Below are 8,365 nucleotides of genomic sequence, written 5' to 3'. Positions count from 1 at the left end.
CAAGCAACTCTTAACTCCCATAAACTGACCCACCCTCGTCGAATGTCTAGTGAGGGCCAGTCTGGTCGTGGTGCTGGTGACCTAGAATTAAAGTAGACGCTACCATTTGGCTTTGGGAAAATAGAGACAGTTGAGAGGCTTCTCAGTACAAGTGGATATGCACCCCCATCCCGCTGGTCCCCAAGCCCGCTGCCCCCACACCCTGCCTCTCTCAGAACATTTCCTCTTCTATTTCCTGGGCAGTTCTCACCCACACGGCCCTTCCTGCGCTCAGAGCATAGGTGTAGCCCCTCTGTAAGTTGCTTTGGCTTTTGGAGACTATTGGGAAAAGCTGACCAAAACCCAAAACGGAACCTGAAATAAATCACTGGTCTCAGTGAGGGTGAACAGCTGCAGGGCTTTACATCGCCTTGGCGCTGGTCCTTAACAAGCCAGGCACTTGCCGCAGTGTGGTGAATCCATCTGGCTTGGTAGGGCGGGGTGGAGCGGGGAGACCCCCTGGTGAGATGGTCACTCCTGCCCTCTGTTGAGATGACCAGAGCTGGGACGGAGCTGAAGGTGTCCTCACCTCACCGCTTCTGTCAGTGGCCTCACCTGGGCTGCCTGGGAAAAGGGATGCTGGTGCTGGGGTTGAGCCCTTGCCCAGCAGGGACAGATCCTAGGGTCACTAGTGTGGGCGTCTGCACAGGACTGCCAAAGCCGGGGTCCAAGCTACTTGCCTGGACGCCTCCCTCCCACTCTTGAAAGGCGCGAGCACTGTAGGTCAGCCTAACACCCGGAGGGTGAGGTGGCGCACCTCCCAGTGAGCATGGGAGCCCCCCGCCACGCGCAGCCAGCAGAAGAGGGCTCTGGGCTCTCCCACACCCGGGGCAACTCAGAAGTCCCAGAGGGGCTACGGGAGCCCCCACGGCCTCCCTGTCCAGCGGCTCCATGCCCACCCCTCTCATGTGCTGAGGCGCAGCACCCCGGGCTGCTCAGGGACCCAGATTTCCCCCGGGACTTCATGGCTCAGCCCCTGCTGGGTCCTGGACCGGGAACAGCCCCAGATAAAATCTCACAGATAAGAAACAGAAGCGAGGCCACCTCCATTTAAAAACAATGTAAGATCTTATGCTCATTAAGGGGGTTGCAGGCAGGAGACCTGACCAGACTTCCATCCAGTAGTTAACAAAAGTCAGATGGTCCAGAACAGGAGTTTCATGTAAATAAAAATAAGACTCCATGAAGTGCAATTAAGCCTTGGCAGTGAATTGTTCTCCAGGCTGGAGATACTTCCGGGCATAGGTGCATCATTTCTGACACAGGAGCTGAGGATGGGGGCTGCTGAGTTTTTTGGGGTTTTTTTATTGAAGTACAGTCAGTTCACAATGTTGTGTCAGTTTCTGGTGTACAGCCCAATACTTCAGTCATACAGGAACATACATATATTCATTTTCATATTCTTTTTCACCTTAAGCTACTACAAGATATCGAATATAGTTCCCTGTGCTGTACAGTATAAACTTGTTTATCTATTTTATATATGTGAGTCAGTATCTACAAATCTCAAACTCCCAATTTATCCCTTCTCACCCCTTCCCCCCGGTAAACATACGTTTGTTTTCTATGTCTGTCAGTCTGTTTCTGTTTTGTAAATAAGTTAGTCTTTTTTTTTTTTTTTTTTTTTAGATTCCACATATGAGTGATCTCATATGGTATTTTTCTTTCTCTTTCTGGCTTACTTCACTTAGAATGACATTCTCCAGGGACATCCATGTTGCTGCAAATGGCATTATTTTATTCTTTTTTATGGCTGAGTAGTATTCTATTGTTAAATATACCACATCTTCTTTATCCAGTCATCTGTCGGTGGACATTTAGGCTGTTTCCATGTCTTGGCTATTGTAAATAGTGCTGCTATGAACATTGGGATGCAGGTGTCTTTTTGAAATAAGGTTCCTTCTGGATATATGCCCAGGAGTGCGATTGATGGATCATATGGTAAGTATTTTTAGTCTTTTGAGGAATCTCCATACTGTTTTCCACAATGGCTGCACCAAACTACATTCCCACCAGCAGTGTAGGAGGGTTCCCTTTTCTCCACACTCTCTCAAGCATTTACTGTTTTCGGACTCTTGAATGATGGCCATGTGAGGTGTGAGGTGATACCTCATTGTAGGTTTGATCTGCATTTCTCTGATAATTAGCGATATTGAGCATTTTTTCATGTGCCTATTGGCCATTTGTATGTCTTCATTGGAGAATTGCTTGTTCAGTTCTTCTGCCCATTTTTAGATTGGATTGTGAATTTTTTTATCCACTTAAAAATCACTGCAGTTTGCTGAAGAAGGTTGAATGACTCTTACCTTTTTGTTAAAAAAAAAAAAAAGCAGCTTTGAAATGAATAACTTCATGGAATCAAATCACTGAGAACTCAGCCCAGCAAGACCACTCAACACCCGTTTCTTCTTTGTTTTTAAATTTTTATTTATTCTATTTAAAAATTTTTTTTACTTCATTATGTTTTTGTTTTGTTTTGGGGGGGAGGTAATTAGGTTTATTTATTTATTAATTTTTTAATGGAGGGGCTGGGGATTGAACCCAGGACCTCGTGCCTGCCGAGGGTGCGCTCTGCCTCTGAGCTACCCCCTCCACCCCACCCCACCCCACCCCACCCCACCCCACCCCCTTTTTTCCTCTGTCCAGCTTTGGAGGCACAGTTTAGTCTTGTAATTAGGGGATCTCTTTGTTTCTCTAATGATTCTACAGCTCTCTCATGCCAGGGAGGTCACCTTTTAGGTCACACAGCAGCCCCCATCCCGAGGGCATCACATGGAGGGGGGGCCACACTCAGGATTCTCATCACCAGGCAGGTAACGGAGGGAAGGGGCACCCACTCACCTGTGTTGCTGAGGCCACGAAAGGTGCCACCACAAAGGACTCAAGTGTCATTACAGGAGGTGACAAAAACTCATTCTGCAAAAAGAGAACTGTCACTGTTTGGATCTTGAACAGTTAAGTGTCCCTCTCCTCCCCAGGCGACCATTAGAGTCTGAGGCCGGTGCCTGCAAGAAGGCGGGCCTCAGGGCAGCACCGAGCCGCTGGTCCCTAAGGTACCACGTTGCATTTCTCAGTCTAACTTTGTTTAGTTTGGGGAGAACATTTTTTCAGTCCTGAAAAAAAAAATCACTGTGGTTTCTCTCCTCCCCTCACCCTGTATAATCGCCACTTGCAAGAAAGAATTTCACCATTTTTTTCCCAGAAAACCAAAAAAATGAGGATGCTGGGCAGACATGCTTTGTTTCTTTTCTGCCATGTCTGTCGCTCCCCCACCGCCAGCCCCTCTGCCCCAGGCAGGCCCGTCTGCCCACACACCCTCATTCCCGCTGGGCCCCAGCCAGGCCTCACCAGCCTTTGTCCCCTGGTCAGACTTCCTCTTCCAGGAGCCAGCTCAGCACCACCTCGCTAAGTCACCCCGAGGCCGGGCTGGAGGTGGCCCGGGAGGCTTCTGCGCACCAGCTCCTTTCTGTCGCCAGTCTCCTCCCCACGGTTGGTTGGTTCACATCTTGGCCCAAGTGCTGTTGACCGACCAGTTCCCGGCCGTCCTCTCTCCTCCCTTCGGCAGGGTGGGTCAGGGGTGACTAGCTTGTTAGTCAAAGCTCCTGGACTTTCTTAAATTGTCCTGCTACTGACTCACCGCAGGAGCGCAGACAAGCCACTTCCCTTCCTCGCCCCCAGCCTCCAACCTCCCCTGGCTGTCTGTACATCCCCAGATCTCTTGGCTGACAGAACACGATGCCCTCGATATGTGGGCTGACGGTACAATGCACTGTCCAGCTGGTACTCGGAGAGCACAAAGGGTATTCATCATTTTGCTGGGTTTGTCCCTGGCAGGTTCTAGAATCCCAGGTAAAAACCGGGACAGGTGCAGGCTTTCCTTAGCTTCTCGCCACCTAGCTCCTCGCTGCGGCCTCTGCAATTAGCTTTGCTCAGAGGAGGGGCGAGAACGTCAGACTGTCTTTCGGACATTTTGAACCCACACGCAAAAACAACCAGGCACAGCAGTCGGGTATTTGGGGTACCTAAGACAGAACCCCGCCAAGGCGGCTGAGCGGGGCCTGGAGGAAGGGCTAACAGCTCTGGTTTAGTATCTTCTGAGAATGCCGTCCGTAGGAGTATTTGCCTGTAAGACCTACATCTGCGCCTGCAGCTCTCAGGCGCCTAGACGGACATCCTTCTTCTGGGAGGAAATAAGCAGAGAGACCAGCACGCAGCGCGCAGCCACAGCCAGGAATCAGCAGCAGCAGAGCAGCCCGTGCTTGGCTCAGAAACCAGATACCAGGCGCTGGACAGGAATTCGCCCCTGGGAAGTCCTTGCTTAACCTAACTCCTCAGGCTCCCTGCCTCCTAGACCGAGGCCAAGCCAGCGGGGATCCTGGGTGGGGCCCGGTGGGCAGCCAGTGCCAGCTCGCTCAGGGTTAGATGGGCTGCGAGGGGCCCGCGCAAACCTGCAGGATGCTGGGCACTGGGCAGGATGGGGGCAGACAGGTTTCTGCAACTCCCATCTCCCAGTGGAAAAGTGCAGGTTTCCCCAAGGCTGCGGCGTGAAAGACTCACACTACCTGGGTCTGATCCCGCAGAGAGACCCGGCTACCACAGCGCCTCCAGCCGACACAGTTTCAAGGACAAGCCGGCCTGTGGTGTGGAGTTGGGATCAGCGGCCTTTGCCCCCAGGCAGCCTCACCAACATCTTAAAGGGTTTTCTTCTGTTATCAAAGAGACAGGAGGGAGAAGGAAAAAAGGGAGGGTGGTCTGGGAATATTTACTTTCCTTTAATATGTAAACTGATACCTAAAGCATTTTGATGGCAGTCCATCGGGTGGGCAGTACATAATCTCTGTTTTGTCCTGCACACTGTTGGCACTTGACAAATGGGTGGCAACGCCTCCTTCCTGGTGGCCGCCTCTACAGGAGCATCCTTCCGGGTGGCACGGGAGGGCGTCACGGCAGCAGCAGGGCGTCCTCATCGCAAGCGGACAGCTGCAGAACTCTGGAAGGACACCAGGCAGATTAAGGTGAAAACATGTCTTCTTTCTCCAGGAACCAAATGCAACACCCTAGATCTTGGGGAATACGAAGAAGAGATGGGCTGAGGGTCAGGGCGGAGAGGGCTGGCCCAGGCCGGGTGTCTCTGCCAAAGACACCCCCGGGGGGTGCGTTTCCTCCAGCAGCTACTCTGCTCATACAATTTGTGTGTGTGCGGAGGGGGGAGCAAGATATTTAAATTTTTTTTCTCTTTTCTTAACAGAGGGACTGGGGATTGAACCCAGGACTTTGTGCATGCTAAACATGCGCTCTGCCACTGAGCTGTCCCCTCCCCACTCCACAGCAAATTAAATGGTAAATAACTGAGCATGTGCTTCCTACTCATACACACACACGTGGACACCCTGTCTCTGCTCCGGTTAGGTAGCTGGTCCTCTTAGTCCCCCTGAGTCCCTGTCACTCAGCCCCAGGTGCTGGAGCTCGGCAGACAAGCGGTTCCTGGGGTGGGGGGTGGGGGGTGTGACAAACAGCTTGGACATTTCAAGGAGGTAAAAGTTGGTGGCTGGGGGTGAGAGAGTTCAGTGAGGAGGAAGGACCCAATCTCCCCACCGTCCAGTTTGACAAACTCAAGCTTAGTCTCTGAGGTCCCCCGGCTTTGAGGCTGTCCCGATGGACACAGGGAAGACTCAGCATCTGGGAGACAGGCGGTCTGGGCCAGAGATGGAGAAGCTACAGCTCCCCAGATGAGTGAGAATGAATCACAGCCCAGGCCTCTTCTAGTGAAGCAGAGGCTGTGTGCCCCAGTTTTGTAACACTCGCGGGTGGAGGGTGAGGAGGCCCGCCCTGATCTGCATACAATGGGGACAATTGCAGGCTAGGTTCTAGAAGTGACTTCAGAGAACCCACTGTCTCCCCAGTAGCCCAGAGGCCCGGAGGTCCCATCCCTGAGCTCCCACCCCGCTCCCTGGTCCTCTGAGCCGTGCAGGCCCAGCTCGCCTCAATTCATTCTAGAAAGTCTCATTTACCTGTCCTCAGCCAGCTGCCCCCCCCCCCCCCCTTGGCAAGGCCCGTCTCCCAGCCTGGGAGGTGCCACCGTGGACATCATCACATCTGCGGAGAGAGAAGAGGCACTAAAAGAGGTGACTCAGTGGTGTCGCCAGGTGCTCCTGAGGCCGGAGGAGATTTGTTCTCTTGCCAGGTGCCCTGCATTCTTGGGTGCTGGCTCAGCCCCTGGGACACCCACCAGGATGGGGTAAAGCCACTCTGGGATGCCTACGACCTCATAAGATACAACGTCCAACCATCACAAGTGGATAAATTCATTCATTTAGGCATTTAGTAAGGAATTTTCCACTTCTTTCCCAATGAGTAAAAGGTCCAGGCTGGCTTTGGATGGTATCTGATTAAGGAAAGACAGATTTGCTTAAAAACATAGTAAGGTCTCAAATGCCAGGCAACTGCCTCGGATGGTATTCAGAGGCGAGTCGTTGGAAGTTCGTAATGAAAAGGAAATCAAACACAATTTTCTTGTTCCCAGTGCTTTCCAGTGGATGTTAAGAGCTGGCTGACCGATCCAGCAAACACTGGAGTTTCCAGCTTGGGTAGAGAGTGATTCTGAGGACCAGGGATGCTGGCTGAAGCTTGTGGGGTCCTTTGTTTACTGGTGCCATCCTGGTCCTCGTTGAGGTGTGTCGGGGCCTCCGACCCTGCACCCTGTCTGTCCTGTGGCAGGAAATGTGGACACGGGGCAGGGCAGCTAGGGAAGGGCTGGGATGACCTAATCTCTCCCTTTTAAGTTCAGGGGCTTCCCTCAAGGCAGCCTGTACGAGAAATGGGTCCACAGCTCAGGACCCCGAGCAGGCACAGCCAGTACCATCACCTCCACCCCAGCCAGTTGCCTACATCCTTCTGCCAACAGCCCTCGCTGGTTCTGTGTACAAGACACCGGGGGGGGGGGGGGGGGAGGGCCGGTGAACCACGGCTCGGGACTGGGAGAAGTTGAATCAGACACATGCACAGGAGAATTTCCAGAAACACTGAAGGACTGTGGATGTCACTGACTGCGTGTGGTGGTGGGTGGGCTTTGAGGGGAGCTGGGGCTGGAGGTGGGACTTGAAAGAGAAACAGAATGACGTTAGGACACCTGAAGATGGGCGGGTGGTCCGGGCACGGTGAGGAAAGGCGTGGATAAACCGCGTGCAAACCGCGCTTGGGAGAAAGTGCAGACTCAGGGTGGCAGCGCTGGGGGCCTGGGCGGGGGGCAGCGGGAAATGCAGCAGCAAGGGCAGGGTCCAATCAGCCTTTGCATGTTCTCCAAAGTCAGGCTAGGAGGTTGGACTGTCTCAGAGGGAAGCCATGGCAAAGGTTTCCAAGGAGGGTCAGATTCATCAGGTGGTGTCCGTCTGGGACAGACCCAGTTCCTGGGGCCATGGAGGCGCCAGGGCGCAGCCATGAGCAGGATGTGGTCTCTGCCCACAGAGACTTTCTGGTTTGGGGGACGTGACAGGTAAGAAACAGACGCCCCGGGTAAAATGTGATCAGTGCAGGGCTAGAAACAGAGCTGGGTTGCTGTTAGAGCTCAGGGACGAGGCTGAAAGGCAAGGGGGCGAGGGCTGCTCCTCTGTCCCCAGGGCTGTGGAGGGAGGCAGGGGAGAGACGAGACGGGGGACTGGAGGATGGACCCGGACAAGGAGGGGCCGGCAGGATGAGAGAAATGGAGGAGGCTGGTGAACAGGTGAGGCCGCACAATGGGAAGAGGTCATTCGCTGGGCAGGTGAGCCCGGCAGTGCTCAGGAAGGACAGGGCAAGAGCTTACTCGGGGTCAGGACATTCACCTGGGAGCTCCTGAACTTGGCTGCTGAGAGGTGCTGGAAGCCAGAGCTGGGAAGGAGCAAGACGGACACGGCACCTCCCAGCTCTTGGGGTGAAGGAGCCACGCTGTACGTGGGGCACAGGTCTTCCAGGGGCGGGGCCTTCAGGGCAGCCTGTTATCGTTTTGAAATAAATTGGTTAATTCCTTGCAGCAACAGGGATGGACCTAGAGATGATCGTACCAAGCGAAGTCAGTCAGAGAAAGACAAATGCCACATGACATCACTTGTATGTGGAATCTAAAAAAAGTTTGATACAAATGAACTTATTTACAAACTGGAAACAGACTCATGGACGTGGAAAACAAACTATGGGAAAGGGATGGGGAGGGAGATTAGGCATTGGGATTAATTTATACACTCGACCATCTATAAAATAGACAAACAACAAGGTCCGACTGCACAGCACAGGGAGCTACATTCAATATCTTGTAATGGCCTATGATGGAAAAGATTCCGAAATACATATA

General features: G+C 52.9%; 1 long non-coding RNA gene across 1 annotated transcript; it reads right to left on the bottom strand.

Moving 5' to 3' along the window:
- Nucleotides 1-1,324: 1,324 nt before the first annotated feature.
- Nucleotides 1,325-3,636, bottom strand: LOC105088836 (uncharacterized). The gene is made up of 3 exons (XR_837119.3): nucleotides 3,388-3,636; nucleotides 2,881-2,955; nucleotides 1,325-2,345 (listed from the first exon to the last, which is right to left on the bottom strand). It is a non-coding gene; the product is annotated as an uncharacterized LOC105088836 (long non-coding RNA).
- Between the last annotated feature and the right edge of the window lie 4,729 nt (nucleotides 3,637-8,365).

This window comes from Camelus dromedarius, chromosome 8 (genome assembly GCF_036321535.1).
Source record: "Camelus dromedarius isolate mCamDro1 chromosome 8, mCamDro1.pat, whole genome shotgun sequence".
Taxonomy (NCBI): Eukaryota; Metazoa; Chordata; class Mammalia; order Artiodactyla; family Camelidae; genus Camelus; species Camelus dromedarius.
This window is presented reverse-complemented; position numbering and strand designations above follow the sequence as displayed.